The sequence below is a fragment of the Talpa occidentalis genome, unplaced genomic scaffold, assembly GCF_014898055.3.
Source record: "Talpa occidentalis isolate TD23 unplaced genomic scaffold, MPIMG_talOcc4v2.1 talOcc4.6, whole genome shotgun sequence".
Taxonomy (NCBI): Eukaryota; Metazoa; Chordata; class Mammalia; order Eulipotyphla; family Talpidae; genus Talpa; species Talpa occidentalis.
The window spans coordinates 44,090,238-44,106,494 of record NW_023604972.1 but is presented as its reverse complement, the minus strand read 5'-3'; the positions used below and the strand labels follow the sequence as shown (position 1 = coordinate 44,106,494).

At 42.0% G+C, this 16,257-nt stretch overlaps 1 protein-coding gene and 1 long non-coding RNA gene across 3 annotated transcripts in view; one reads left to right on the top strand and one right to left on the bottom strand.

Moving 5' to 3' along the window:
• G3BP2 (G3BP stress granule assembly factor 2) overlaps nucleotides 1-16,257 on the top strand; it is a 76,713-nt gene that overhangs the window by 26,085 nt on the left and 34,371 nt on the right. The gene's annotated exons all lie outside the window — the stretch shown is intronic.
• Nucleotides 6,196-16,212, bottom strand: LOC119261370 (uncharacterized). The gene is made up of 3 exons (XR_005128984.1): nucleotides 16,032-16,212; nucleotides 7,140-7,179; nucleotides 6,196-6,533 (listed from the first exon to the last, which is right to left on the bottom strand). It is a non-coding gene; the product is annotated as an uncharacterized LOC119261370 (long non-coding RNA).

Below are 16,257 nucleotides of genomic sequence, written 5' to 3'. Positions count from 1 at the left end.
GGGAGCAGCGGGCGTGGGTGGAGAGGTCTGTGTGCTATGTGGGACCCTCGCTGGTGGCCGGGTATGGAACTGGCGCTGCAGAGGCTGCAGGCAGCTTCGCAGCTCAATGCCCAACCGCTGCGCCACCGGGGAGGCCCCAGAAAACCCCATTTTTAAAAAAAATTAATTTTGCAGTTATTGAAGGGGAAGGAAAAAAGAAGAAAGAAGGGCAATGACATTTAAAAAAAAATCTGCATGCTAGGTGTGTCTCAAAGTTACACCTAAAGTTAAGAGAGATCGAAAGAGGGGGGATTTAGATTTTCAGTTCTTTGTGGAAAGCATGAGGTTCTGTTTAGTAGAGTCATCTGGGGACTTTCTGCATGTGTTTGTGTTTGGGCAATATATATGTATGTCCAGAATTTGGTATCTGGGGAGCTTTAATAGAATTCAGACACCTAGGTGGCACCCCATACCATTATAATCTCTGTGGGTGGGACTCAGACTTCATATTTTTTCAAAGCTCCCCAGGGAATATTAGTGTGCAGCCAAGATTGAGAACCACTGCCTACTTCCCACAGTACTGAACATGCTCACTGAGAGAAGGTGATCTGTAGAGGTTAAGGAGGCTAGTGGAACTCAGGCAAGTCTGTTTAATTAAATTTGTCTTTCAGTGCACTCACTTCACCAGTTTATACCCGCCTGGGAGTCTTGGGAATAGAGAAACAGGTCCCAGACAAGGGGACTGATCCATAGAGAGTATAAAATAATACTTCTTCAAATCTTGATTTTTGTTTTCATTTCTTAAGTGTACAATTTAGTAGTCTTACTATATTCACAGTCAATTTTAGAAAACTTTCACCACCTCAGAGAAATCCTTTACCCTTTACCTGTTAGTTCCCAGCTATAAGCAGCCACTAATCTACTGTCCCTCACTCTGCATTCCCCTGTTTTGGACTCAAGTGTTGGTTTTGAATCCAGGTGCTTTATTGATGCAGGACCCATAATGATGACCTTTGCTATTTTAATTTATCAAAATAAAACATGTACAGAAAAAAAAAACAAAACCATAAAGCCCAATAAAGATTGCTGAGGGCCTCCCTGGTGGCGCAAGGGGTTAAGTCTCAGCACTATGAAGCTATCTCAGCATAAGTAAGATCCCTGGCCAGGGAGCTGACCCACATGCACAGCAGACCTCTCCTGTCTCACCTACTACTCCCCTCAGCAATGTATTTCAGTAGATCTGCCTGTTCTGCTCCCTACTGTCTCTAGTGAATCCTCTCACCTCCCTGCACCTCTGGCCTACACCTCAGTTCTTGTATGCATAAATAAATAGATCTTAAAAAAAAAAATTGCAAACTGAGTTCATTCCTGTAAGCAGCATCAGGACTAAGAAAACAATAAAGACCTTGGAAGTTTCCCTCATGTCTCACTTCTTCAAGGAGTAGGACTTCTACAAGATTGGTTTTGCCTCCTTTTGGACTTTGTACAAATGGAATGATAGGCTGTGAACTTTCTTTGTGTCTGGCTTCTTTCACTCAACATTGTGCTTGTGAGATTCACCCGTGTTGTTTCCTGTGGCCATAACAATCCTTTAATGTTAAGTTCACCCAATTTCCTGCAGGACTAATTATTTGAAAGATTCTTGGAGACTCTAAAGTTCTGTAGATGATTTCTTCAACAGGTTATCACACTTGGTCGTTATGAAAACAATCTATTCCTAAGGATTTGTTTGGGAATTTAAATTTAGAAGACTAACATTGTTGAGTGCAAATGATCTTGGGTTGCTAGTCGGACAAGTCATTAAACTTGAACTGAATTAACTTGAATGTTTATAAATATTTCTCAGGAATAAGAGATTGAATTCCTTATCTAGATCTTTCTTTCTGGGATCTTTTTATTTTGGTATGTCTTTGCTGAGTGCTGATGATTATTTCTCCTATTTAATTCTTTTTTCCCCTTCCATATCTTATATCCAATACTGTAGACCCACCCCTTTCTTCACCTGGGAATATTTAAATATAAGACCAAACATATAGTTAGGGATGAAGTATTGGTTTTACACTTACAAGTGTTACACAGTGCCTATAATTTACTACTAGTTTTCTTAACAATTTCTTTTCTCCCTGCACTTACCTTTCTTGCCAAATGTGGCAAAGTACTTTCCACAGATATTTGTTATCTGTAGAATTTACTTTTATGCACCAAGATTGCCCATTGTAATAAAATGTAAGAAACATCAATGCAAATCAGGTTTTCCCTAATGTATTTGAACCTTTGGGTACTTTGGGGATGCTCTGAGAGGGATGAGGGGGTACAGGTATTTCCCAGTAAGCCTCAGTTGCACATACAGAGCAACTGGAATGTAAGAGTGTCTTCATTTGATGCCAGCCAGATCAGAAGCATTGTTAACAGAGCCTCTGCAACATTGTTTGAAATATAGACAGCATTCATAATAATCAATAAATGTGCATCCTTCACTAGATAGTACTTTCCTGTGCCCATTAAAATTAGCAGTGATGTTTAGTCTCCAGACCAGAAATCTCCAAAAATGATTTGAAAAATGTATCCCTAAGCAAACAGTCTGGCAGAAACCAATCACTTCTGTAGGTTTCTCTAAGTATTGCTCCAATTTCAGTTTCCTGTGATTCCCTAAAGATCCTTTTTTTTTTTTTTTAAGGATTTATTTATTTATTCATACAAGAACTGGGGTACAAGCCAGAGGTGTGGGGGGTGAGAGGATTCATCGGAGACAAAGTAGGGAGCAGAACAGGCAGATTGACTGAAATACACTGCTGTGGTGAGCAGCAGGCAAGACAGGAGAGGTCTGCCTCACCATACGGGTTTCTCCCTGGCTGGCCAGGGATTGAACTCGTGCTGCCGAGGCTGCAGATAGCTTCACAATGCTGTGCTTAACCCCTTGCACCACCAGGGAGACCCTATTTCCTAAAGATCCTATATTTTAAAGAAGGTTCATTAGACCCTGCCACTTCCAAGAAAAACTAAACTGTTTTTAATGCTTGAAATCTGCATATCTTCTCAGCTTGCAATGAAAAACAAACTGCTGAGTTCGTTCATGGAAATCAAGCCCAACTTTTTCAAGACTTGTGTCTTGTCATCTTTGCTCATCACAGAAATGGATATTATGTGATGAAAGTGCTTACTTGAACAAATATTTTTTCTAGGGTCTATATTCAGTGGTAAAGCTTAAAGAAAATTTTCTTTATTATTTTTTTCAAATTTTTTTTTAAAGATTTATTTGTTTATACAAGTACTGGGTACAGTCAGAAGCGCAGGAGGGTGAGCGAATTCACCAGAGCCAGAGCGGGGAACAGAATAGGCAGAAGGACCGAAGTACACTGCTGAGGGGAGCAGCGGGCGGCAGGAGAGGTCTGTGCGCCATGTGGGACCCTCGCAGGCAGCTGGGGAATGAACCGGCGCTGCAGAGGCTGCAGGCAGCTTCGCAGACCAGCACTCAACCGCTGCGCCACCGGGGAGGCCCGAAATTTTTTTTTTAATGCTATTTATTCCCCCTACCCTCTTTTTGAGATACCATGCCAGGTCTTGAACTTGATGTTGTAGTAAAACCAAACTGATGGACTTACCAGCATGTGCTACTGTTGCTGCATTTTGCTCTTGCTGTTGCTTCTTCTGATTGGTACTCAGTGTCAACCAGTGTGCTGTTTTCACTGGCTTATTTGTCTTCACCTTCAGGACTCCACCTAGGAGTTCCCTCCTGCAGGAATTCTGAACCTCTAGTTTCACATAATTGCCCTCTCTCTGTTCTCACTGCAACCCATGCAAATCTGTCTTAAACCTTACTGAATTATAGTGACATTAAAATTCCTTGTATCTCTCTCCTGTTAGAATATACATTCTTTGAAAGCAAATTATTTAAAAAAAAATCATTAATGATGTGACCATCCTTTTTCTTTTAAAAATCACATATTAAACTTGGATGGAATGGGAAGAGATTATGTTAAATAAGTCAGAAGGAGAAAGACAAATATTGGATGATTTCACTCAAGCGGAATATAAAGAAACTCAACAAAGGAACAGAAAAAACTAAACCAGAATAAACCCTAGATATCTGACTGAAAAATTGAGACTACCAGAGAGGGAAGAGGGAGGACAGGAGTGAAGAGGGGAGGGGGGCCCCATGGACTATGGGTGCATTGATGGTGGTGTGTTGTGGCAACACACATATAAAGAGGAGTGAACTTATATACCTAAATCATAAGCAGTGTTGTAAACCAATGTTACCTTAATTTTAAAAATAAAAATCATAAAATTGGCCTGTTTCCAAACTGTAGATTAAGTTATGCTTTTGCTTGTGTGTCTGCGTTTGTTTGTGTGTGCATGTACATGCATGCACGCTTCCCCTCCTTCCTTTATTGTTTCCTGTTACAATGAATTTTCTATTTATTTCCAAAGGGTAGGTCCTTATTTATGATGTCTACTGTCACTTTGTAGATTTGGGTTTCCAAGAGTACACCATAGGTGTTAATTTATTTCCCGTTTCAGAAAGCCATATATTACCTGTCACTGGGGATGCCTGGACTATGACCATATAGCCTAAAGTAATCATGATAATTTATGATGCTTTATGGGTCAGGTCCTGTGCTAAGAACTGTATTTGCAACAGTTCTATAAGGTAGGAACTGCAACTGTGCCTTGTTACAGATGAGGAAACAGACTCAGAGAACTTAATAACTTGCCCGGCTTCATATAAATTTTAGATATAGAACTGGGATTAAGAACCAAAGTCTAGGGCCTCCCCCGGTGGCGCAGCAATTGAGCGCTGGGCTGCAACGCTGCAAGCAGCCTCTGCAGCGCAGGTTTGATCCCCGGCTGCCGGGTGAGAGTCCCACATGGCGTGCAGACCTCTCCTGCCACGCCCACTGCTCCCCTCAGCAGTGTACTTCGGTCCTTCTGCCTGTTCTGCTCCTCACTCTGGCTCTGGTGAATTCTCTCGCCTTCCCACGCTTCTGACTATACCCAGTGCTTGTATAAATAAATAAATGAATCTTAAAAAAAACTTTAAAAAAAAGCAAAAATAAATTTCTTAAAAAAAAGAAAGAACCAAAGTCTAGGGGCATCCCTGGTGGCGCAGGGGTTAGAGACACAGTGCTATCAAGCTATTGCCAGCCACTGCAGCACAAGTTCGATCCCGGGCCGGCAAGGGAGCTGCCCGCATGGCACAGCAGACCTCTCCTGTCTTGACCGCAGTTTATTTCAGTAGGCTGCCTATTCTTGCTCAGCAGTGTATTTCAGTAGGTCTGCCTGTTCTGCACCCCACTCTCTCTGGCAAATCCTCTCACCCACCCCACCCCACCCCACACCTCTGGTCTACACCCCAGTTCTTGTCTGCATAAATAAATAAAACTTTAAAAAAAAAATCTACCTGATTCCGGAACTATGTTTTAAAAAAGCCTAACAATTGTGTATTTCAAAATAAAGTAAGCAAAGATGAATAGAAAGTTGCAAAGTAATGTATAAGAAGTCTTGTCCAAATCTTCACCCTGTCTCCCTACATTTGATGTCTAAGCAGGAAATAGTTCCGCATCCCATAGGTATGGTAAATGGAAGTCATTAATAAGTTCAGAATCTCAGTTAAAGTGACTTTTGAATAAAAACATTTTTTATACTATAAATCCCTCATTTTAATAAGCAACTTATTATTATCATAACATTGAAGACAAATGTGGTTTAGATCATTATTAACCGTTATAACAGATGCATTTTATTTTATTATTTTTTTTAATTTTTTTAAGATTTATTTATTTATTTATTTATTTATTCATACAAGCACTGGGTACAGTCAGAAGCGCGGGAGGGTGAGAGAATTCACCAGAGTCAGAGCAGGATGCAGAACAGGCAGAAGGACTGAAGTACACTGCTGAGGGGAGCAGCGGGCGGCAGAAGAGGTCTGCACGCCATGTGGGACCCTCCTCTGGTGGCCGGGGAGCAGCCGGGGATTGAACCGGCACTGCAGAGGCTGCGGGCAGCTTCGCAACCCAGCGCTCAACCGCTGCGCCACCAGGGAGGCCCCATAGATGCATTTTAGAAGGCAAATGACGTATAGACCTTTTCAGCCAAAAAAAAAAAAAAAAAAGTCACATTACATATTCTAGTGCCAGTATGCGTAAGGCAGGTTCACTGTCAATTCGAGCAGATGGATAAAGAGAGTCCTGGAGCCCTCGGTAGATTTTACAGGTCTTTAATGCTATCTCAGGTAACCAGGTACATAGGCCTGCCAGGCGGGGAGGCTGGCATAGGAGGCTAGCACAAGGTAGGCAAGGATGCCAGGGTGCCAGGAGGCTGCCAGTTGAAACTTTGAGCTTTCTCTAGCCTCTCTCTGGCATTCTCATCTCATGGTCTCGCCTCAGGGTGGTCCTCTTGTAGCCCTAGTAGTCTCTGAGCGATACCAACCTTTATCCCTGGCCTCTTGGCACAGATGCCTGCACTTACACACATGCGTGCCCATGCTCCCTAGGTCCAGGTCCATAATCTTGGGCTCATCTGCCCTGTGCCTAAGCCTCTTGGCCTCGGGCATCCTGCAGAAGAAAAGCCTGGTAACTTCATTTACCCTGCATGTATATAGATAAAATGTTTATGGTTTTACAAACTTGTCTATCTCCACCCTAAAAAATGTTCATAGACTTCAGGTTAAAAATTTCTGGTTTAGAGTAACATTTAAGGAAATGTGTTTACTTAAATAAATCTGGAAACTCTAACAATTAGTGCATTTAAAAATCTTCCCCCCCCAAAAAAAATCTTTCCCTGTTCTCCTTATAGAGATTCTCCCCAAACCTTCTTACTATATTTGTACTTAAGGTGCTGAAAGTACCTTGGATTTTCTATAGTTCTTGGTTGCTTAGAGGAAAAAAAACCCTCTGCTTCCAACATTATTGGCCCAATGAAGACAGCTTATATGGGACTGCTTTCTGTTGCACAAAAGGTCTTGGGTCAGTAATTTTCAGTTCTCTTTTCTTTTTAAGGCACCAATAAAAACTTGGGCAATTTGGCATGATGGTTCTGGAGCTAGGGTTGAGCCTGACATCTCTGAAACCTAAACGATAGGCAAATGCAGCCAGGCTCTTCTTTCAGTTTTGAATATGCTACCAGATTCCAGGAAATGGGTTTCCAGAACCAGGGCTTACCCAGTGAGTGAGTCAACAAGGCATAGGTCAGAGCTGCAATCTGGAAGGAAGACGATAGAGATATTTTTACAAGTCATGCTTATGGTCTAACCAGAAGGGTAAGGACAAATCTAAATCTGAGGAAGATTCTTGCCTTATTCATAAACTTCTTCCTGCTGAAATAAAGCTCAAGAGAAGTATTCTGTTGCCAGATTCCAGAGTTTAGCTAGTCTAGCACCTATAAGGAAGTGGTTACACCTGTAAACATGTGGGTGGAAAATAAGGGCTGGCGCTGACACTTTGGCTGTGCTCAGCTCTCCATGAGCCAAGGTCGGAAGCAAGCCAAAATGCTTTCACTGTGTATCAGCTGCCTGATTTTCTGTGATGATCTTTTTCCTATCAGAAGTTTCACAACTGCTCTAACATCTCAGTGAACTTCTTGGTGCATATTCTAGCAGGGATAAATATCAAGAAATGGAATTCTTTGGGCCTCCCCAGTGGCGCAGTGGTTGAGCGCTGGGTTGCAAAGCTGCCCACAGCTTCTGCAGCGCTGGTTCAATCTCCGGCCGCTGGGTGAGGGTCCCACATGGCACACAGACTTCTCCTGCCGCCGGCTACTCCCCTCAGCAGTGTATTTCGTCAGTCTGCCTGTTCTGCTCTCCGCTTTGACTCTGGTGAATTCTCTCACCCTCCTGTGCTTCTGACTGTACCCAGTGCTTGTATAAATAAATAAATAAATCTTAAAAAAAAAACAAATGGAATTCTCTGCTCAAAAAGTACAAACATTTACTATGTCCTTTTCTCCTTAAATTGGACATTTTTTACATGTTTGTTCAGTAGGTTAATAAACCTAACTTTCTAATTAGGTTTAATTAGTCCTTTGATTCAAATTTGTTTGTTTTTTTTTTAAAGAGTCATTCATTCATTCATTCATTCATTCATTTTAAAGATTTATTTATTTATTTTATACAAGAACCGGGGCACAGACCAGATGCGCGGGAGGGTGAGAGGATTCACCAGAGACAGAGCGGGGAACAGAACAGGCAGACTAACGAAATACATTGCTGAGGGGAGAAGCGGGCGCGATAGGAGAGGTCTGCCGCGCCATGTGGGACCCTCGCAGGCCAGCTGGGATCAAACCGGCACTGCAGAGGCTGCGGACAGCTTCACAGCGCAGCACTCAACCACCTGCGCCACCAGGGGAGGCCCAAAGATTTATTTATTTATGCATACAAGAGCTGGGGTGGAGGCCAGAGGTGTGGGGGGTGAGAGGATTCACCAGAGACAGAGTGAGGAGCAGTGGGGAAGACAGGAGAAGTCTGCTATGCTATGTGGGTCACCTCCCAGGTCGCCGGAATCGAACTCGTGCTGCAGTGGCTGGCGATAGCTTCTTAGCACTGTCTTTAACCCCTGCGCCACCAAGGATGCACGGATTCAAATTTGTGGCAGAAATGTGCAAGTAGATATCTTTGTCTTTATTTTAGTGTATCTTTATAATTTTCTTCTTTTTTATTTATTTATTTATTTATTTATTTTTAAAGATTTATTTATTTATACAAGCACTGGGTACAGTCAGAAGCGCAGGAGGGTGAGAGAGTTCACCAGAGCCAGAGTGGGGAACAGAGCAGGCAAAGGACCAAAGTACACTGCTGAGGGGAGCAGCAGGCCGCAGGAGAGGTCTGCGCGCCATGTGGGACCCTCCTCTGGTGGCCGGGGAGCAGCCGGGGATCGAACCAGTGCTGCAGAGGCTGCGGGCAGCTTCGCAACCCAGCGCTCAACCGCTGCGCCACCGGGGAGGCCCCAATTTTCTTCTTTTTTAAAAGATTTATTTGTTTATGCATACAAGAACTGGGGTACAGGCTAGATGCACGGGAGGGTGAGAGGATTCACCAGAGACAGAGTGGGGAACAGAACAGGCAGACTGACAGAAATACACTGCTGAGGGGAGCAGTGAGTGAGACAGGAGAGGTCTGCCGTGCCATGTGGGATTCTCGCCGGCCAGACGTGATGCAGGGCTGTGGACAGTTCCAGAGCACTGCGCTCAACCACCTGTGCCACCAGGGGAGACCCATCTTCATAATTTTCTTTATAATTTATTAGCTTTAATCATAGAAAGTCATTTCTCATATATGTAATTACTGTGAAAAAAAATTGAGTAGACCCATGCATTAAAATAAAATGGGGTCCAAGTTATACTGCCAGAGTAAAAAAAGTAGTAACCTGCAAAACTATGTTTTTTTCTTGTTTTTTTAACTTTGCAAAACTGTTTTAATTATGATCCCATCTCTATATAAATGGATTTTATATATATATGTGTATACAAACAAATGTGTTTGCATGTATATACACTATATTCACTAATTGTTTTTTTTTTAAAAAGATTTATTTATTTATGCATACAAGAGCTAGGGCACAGGCCAGAGGTGTAGGGGTGAGAGGATTCACCAGAGATAGAGTGGGGAATTGAGCAGGCGGATTGACTGAAATACAGTCCTGAGGGGGCCTCCCCTGGTGGCACAGCGCTTGAACGCTGGGTTGTGAGGCTGCCCGCAGCCTCTGCAGCGCCAGTTCTATCCCCGGCCACCGGCGAGGGTCCCACAAAAAAAAAAATAAAGTCCTGAGGGGAGCAGTGGGCGAGACAGGAGAGGTCTGCTGCGCCATGTGGGCTGCTCCCTAGCTGGGGATCGAGCTCATGCTGAAGTGGCTGCGGCTAGCTTCATAGGTTGTGACTTAACCCCTTGCACCACCGGGAAGGCCCTCACTAATTATTTTTGAATGTCATCCTTGTGGGAACGATACAATTTTGAACAAAACAGACAAAATCTGAGGTCTTCAAATATATAATGTCAGGTAGGAAGGTAAGTGCTGTGAACACTAGTAGAGCAGGGTAAGAGATGGAGAGTGAGTGAGACACCTTTGAATTTAGTGGTCAGAAAAGGCCTTTCTTGGGGCCTCCCCTGGTGGCGCAGTGGTTGAGCGCTGGGCTCTGCAGCGCTGGTTCAATCCCCAGCCTCTGGCGAGGGTCCCACATGGCACGCAGACCTCTCCTGCCGCCCATTGCTCCCCTCAGCAGTGTATTTCGTCAGTCTGCCTGTTCTGCTCCCTGCTCTGGCTCTGGTGAATCCTCTCACCCTCCCGCGCTTCTGACTGTACCCAGTGCTTGTATAAATAAATAAATAAATAAATAAATAAATAAATAAATAAATAAATAAATAAAATTTTAAAAAATAAACCTTTTAAAAATTAAATAAATATTTATTTATTTATACAAGCACTGGGTACAGTCAGAAGCGCGGGAGGGTGAGAGAATTCACCAGAGCCAGAGCAGGGAGCAGAGCAGGCAGAAGGACCAAAGTACACTGATGAGGGGAGCAGCAGGCGGCAGGAGAGGTCTGCGCGCCATGCGGGACCCTCCTCCGGTGGCCGGGGAGTAGCCAGGGATCAACCCGGCGCTGCAGAGGTTGCGGGCAGCTTCGCAACCCAGGGCTCAACTGCTTTGCCACCGGGGAGGCCCAATAAATAAATCTTTAAAGAAAAAAAAGAAAAGGCCTTTCTTAGGTTGCATTAGATCACAGTATTAAATGAAGTAACTAGTATTTTGTTTTATATAAGCATAGATAAAGGATAGGTGGAAAAACATTTACCAAAATTCTGTATTCCCCTTCTCAGTGAATTAATATTAACTGTGACTCTGGTCACTCAGACAAAACTGCAAAACATCCTGAGACTTCACCCTTCATTTCCAGTTAAACTTCACATTTTTGCCACCTATATAATTCTCAAATTTCTTTTCTCCTTGCCACTGTCTTCCAGGCCCTTTTTTTCATTATTTGAAAAGATATATTAGTTCATTTTTATGTGCCAAATATAAAATTGAAATGTATAATGCATGAGATTTGGATTGGTGGGGTTTCTGCTGGCCAAATTGGGGACAGTATAAACATGAAAATAAATATTGATAGTAATGGATTATAAAATAGGAATTCACAAATTCATAATGGAAGTCAGCTATGCTCACCACTATACTATCACCAATGCCTCAAATTCATACCGATATAAATAGCTGAATTTTATTTTATTTTTTATTTATTTATTTATTTTATTTGTTTTATTTATTTATTTATTTTATTTATACATGCACTGGGTACAGTCAGAAGCGCGGGAGAGTGAGAGAATTCACCAGAGCCAGAGCGGGGAGCAGAGCAGGCAGAAGGACCAAAGTACACTGCTGAGGGGAGCAGCGGGCGGCAGGAGAGGTCTGCGGCCATGTGGGACCCTCCTCCGGTGGCTGGGGAGCAGCCGGGGATCGAACCAGCGCCGCAGAGGGCACGGGCAGCTTCGCAACCCAGCGCTCAACCGCTGCGCCACCGGGGAGGCCCAAATAGCTGAATTTTAAAATGAGAAAGAAGGTATACCTTATAATAGAATCACAGTGAGTAAACATGAAAAGAATGATGAAATTAGAAAAATCACAATAACAAAGATTGATGTATGTTAATATTCATCAATAGATATTAAAACTAGTATGATAAAAATAAAATGATATATGTACAAAGTTCCAAAGTACAGTTCCACACAAGATATTTATAATTACAAGTAGCAACTCTACAGTGGAGAATCCTGGTAAACACTATTAACCAAGTGATGAAAGCTAATATCACCAGTAACAGGATAAATGGACATCACATGCCTCTTGAGATGATGCACTGAGGAGGAAAGAACAGTACTTCTCTGGTGTTTTTGCCAAAAATACATAACCTAGATCTAATTATAAGGAAATATTAGAGGTTACCAAATTCAGGAGTATTCTTCAAAATAGTTGTCCCATAGTCTTTAAAAATACCATGGTCATGAGAGAAAAAGACTGAGGAATGATTTTGGACAGTAGAAGACTAAGGTGACATAATAAATAAAATTAATTTGTAATCCTGAATTATATCCTGGACCAGAAAATATTCTTTTCTTTTGCTATAAAGGATATTAGGTGGACAATAATGAAATTAGAATGTCTGTGGGTTATAATATTGTGTAAATGTTAATTCTTCATCTTAATACTTGTACTGTAGTTGTCTAAGAGAATGTCTTTGTCCTTTACGAAATACACATCGTAGCATTTAGGGGTAAAGGGATGGACATCATATGGAAAAACTTAAAGTCTCTTCTAGATGCTTTTTTATGAATGTGGTAACATGGTAATTACCAGTTATCTCAGCAAATTCCATAAAGTACAGAAATGCACAGTCCACACAGTCTATAGGCACTAAAACAACAGACAGTTTCAATTAAAAAATCCAGACTACTTACATTCTCACTCAGTTCTCTCTGAACAATTACTGAACCAAAGAAGAAACCTAACCTGTATTTCCAAACTAGTTTTTTAAATTAAAAAAAAATTATTTATGTATACAAGAACTTGTGGTATAGGCCAGAGGTGTGGGGGGTAAGAGGATTCACCAGAGACAGAGTAGGGAGCAGAACAGGCAGACTGACTGAAATACACTGCTGAGGGGAGCAGAGGGCAAACACAAGACTGCGACATGTGGGTGGCTCCCTGGTGGGGGATTGAACTCCATACTGCAATCGCTGCAGATCACTTCACAGGTTGTGTCTTAACCCCTTTTGCCACCAGGGAGGCCCCTTTCCAAACTATTTAGAATATAGTAGCAGTGAATAAAATCTATGGGATGATACCTAAATTATAGGCAAGGGGAAAAAAACAATCTTAACTTCACTCCGATTATTATTAATCAAGGGATAACACGTCTAACTATAGATCAGATATAAGAATAAAGAAATCATATACTGTTCTAGAATTAGACATCCACAACAAAGACTGCGTCCTCCTCTGTACTTTCATAGTGCTCCATTGTTGCATCGGGCACCACACTGATAAAAAAAAAACAGGAGTTGTGGAGCAGGTTACATAATACAGGATGCTGAAGACCCACAATCCATCAAGCTATTGAATTATAAATTCAAAATTCAATGTTAAGAAGTACAAAGTTCTACATTATCTGTATTATAGTATCACTTAGCCATATCCTTTATTGTCTGTCTCCCCCACTTTCTCTGATTCTTCATCTTTTTCTCTACTTTCCCTGTCTTTTTCTGAGAATCCTGTAAACTATTATTAATTGGATAGTGTGCTTGACAACTCAGATTGCATTTGACTTCTATTTTTAAAATAATCTAAAATAGAACCTAGGAGATATGATACATACAAAATAAATAACTACAGATTACTGTTTAAACAAGCTAGTAGACTAATTAAACAGTATTAGGATAATTGAAATTCTAAGAAGGGTAGTTAGTATAAGGGAAAGTCATACCTAACTAAAATTTTAGAGTGTATGAGTGCGATATTTCACTTGGAGGTATCACTAGATGTGATTTGCTTATTTGTAGACTTCTGATAAAGGTTTACATCCAAGGCCCACTTGGGGTAGGAATTGACTGGAGTGTCAAAGGAAGAACAGGGGTGGTATAAGAGAAAAAGTGGTAAGAAAAGAGGTGGAAATAGGGCCTCCCTGGTGGAGCAAGGGGTTGGGATGCAGCCTATGAAGCTGTCTGCAACCTCTGTAGAACGAATTTGATCCCCAGCCGGCCAGGGTGATACCCACCTGGCGCAGCAGACCTCTCCTGACTCGCCCACTGCTCCCCTCAGCAGTGTACTTCCATCAGTCTGCCTGTTCTGTTCCCCACTCTGTCTCTGGTGAATCCTTTTACCCCCCACACCTCTGGCCTGTGCCCCAGCTGGTGTATGCATAAATAAATAAATCTTAAAAAAAAAAAAAAAAGAGGTGGAAATAATAGCATAAAGACTTGGAATTTTATGTGTTGCTTTTGGGCGTTTTGAGATCATTTGATTTGTAGCTTCAGGACCTGGTCCCTATGAGAACAGAATATTGTAGAATAAGAATGGGAGCATCAATTCCAAGAAGAAGGCTATAACAGTAAGTGATGGTGATATGGACTATGATAATAGCAGTAATAATGGTGAAAGTGTTAGAGTGAATGTTAAAGGTAGAGGGAATAGTATTTACTGATGCCTGGCAGCTGGTGTGAGAAGAAAGTCAAAGATAACTTAAAGGTTCTTGGCTTGAGCCACTGAATGAATAACTGATCTTCTTGCCTAATAGTGTAGTGGGGTGGGGGTACTGCATGAAGGTGGTTTGGAAGGCAGGGAGATTAAACTACTGCAATTATGCTGGCAAGGTGAAGAAGACCTGAACCTGAACAGAGACTATGAGTATGGAGAGACTTTCAAAGGGCACAGATGTGAGAGGTATTTAGGAAGTAAAAATCACAGCTTAGAAAAATGGTTTAGGATTTTTTATTAAAATTGAAGACAGCTAAATCTTTTTTTGCCTCTGTAACTCCACTTATTAGGATATACTCTAGAGCAGGCTTTGTCCAAGGCCTGTTTTTGTACCCCTCTAAAATAAAACTTACAATTTTTAAATGATTAAAACGTGTGTGTTGGGGGGGGAGATATACAATAGAGGACTGTGACCCTCACAAGCTAAAATACTTATCATCCAGTCCTTAACAAATGTGAGGTTCTTAAGAGCAGTAGCCAAAGCTTCTGGGAACTTGTTAGAAATGCAAATTATCAGGTTAACTGCTTCAACCAGTCTTGCTGAAGCAGAAACTCTGGGAATGTGGCCCAGCAATCTGTGTTTTCACCAATTCTCCAGGTGATTCTGGTGCAAGTTAGAGAAACTTTTATACCAGGATACATTGTGAAGCTTAACAGCCTGAATTTGAGCCCAGAACTGGAAACAATTGAAATGTTAATCACCAGTAATTAATTGTGACCATTAATACATTGAGGGTGTTCTACAGTTTGTGGTTAAGGGCATAGAGTGTGTAGGTAGACAGTTTAAATCCCACCTCCATGCAATAGTAGGTCAGTGACCTTGGGCAAATATCTTCACCTCTTAAACACAAGTCTCCTCATCTGTAAAATGGGCATAAAAAGAGTAACTACTTTAAGGTTATTCTGAGGCTTGAACAATTATATAACTAGGAGAATACCTATTACATAAGTATTAGATTTAAAGGGCAACGGGCATTTTAGGCATGGTGATGCTTTAAGGAAGAAACAATAGCTTTTAATAAAAGCAATAGTTTGCCCATATATTTTGTGTATAACAAAACGATATAATTATCACATATTTATACTGTTATCTATTTTTTACCTAAAAATGTTTTGACACAAGTAACCAAAGGTAAAAAATGTAGATTTGGGAGGTTCCTACGTTGGACTTGCTTTCGTAAACTTCAATTTTCACTTGTGAAAAATACCTTGCTCTAGGATAGGGAAAACTGATGAAATGTGTGTACCCCTGTTATGTCGGCAACGTGAGCATTCAATAAATGTGTTCTCTTTCCTAATTGCCCCTTTCTTTCCCTATTTCCTCGCCTTTCCCTCCCAAAACTCCCCTGCTGTCTTGATAGTCTCTGAGAAACATTGGCAGAACTAAGGTGCAAAGTGGCTCTCTAAGATCTGGCTTTTTCCATGAATCAAGGTCAAGTTTGGGCCTAGATCTAGGGCAGGGCTGTAACCCTGATATCTTCTGGGATTTCAGCCTTGTAGCGGCCTTAGTATGTAAAATGCCTATTGTTAATAATGCCTAATACAAGACACAGAGAGATTATTTTTCCTTCTGTGGAGTCCACGTCATATTTTTTCCACACCCCAGGACCTAGCATCCAGGTCCCGTAACGTATATAGCTTGGAGCTGTTAGTATAAATTTGACCTCCCCGTGGAGCTAAAGACCTACACTTCCCAGGGTGGTTAAAACACTATAGGTGAATTTAGGGTACAAACGGCTGAAACCATTGGCTGCATTTTATGCTTCAACCTGCAGGCACCTAGTTCCGAGAGGAAAAGTACCAAGTTAACATACTCAGAAGGGACCGGAAATACTTGTCTCCGAAAGCGAACCGGGTCCTGCTCCGGCACGATCTCGAAGGACAGTGAGGCCGGAGCCCGGGGCAGGAGAAAAGCAGCCTCCTTGTGACGTCAAATCAGCGGCCTCTCGCCCCGGCTGCGGGCCGGTTCCGGTTCCTCGGCTTTCCGGGCGCCAGTATGCGCGCGCGGGGCGTTCTGCGCGTGCTCCGCAGAGGGACGCG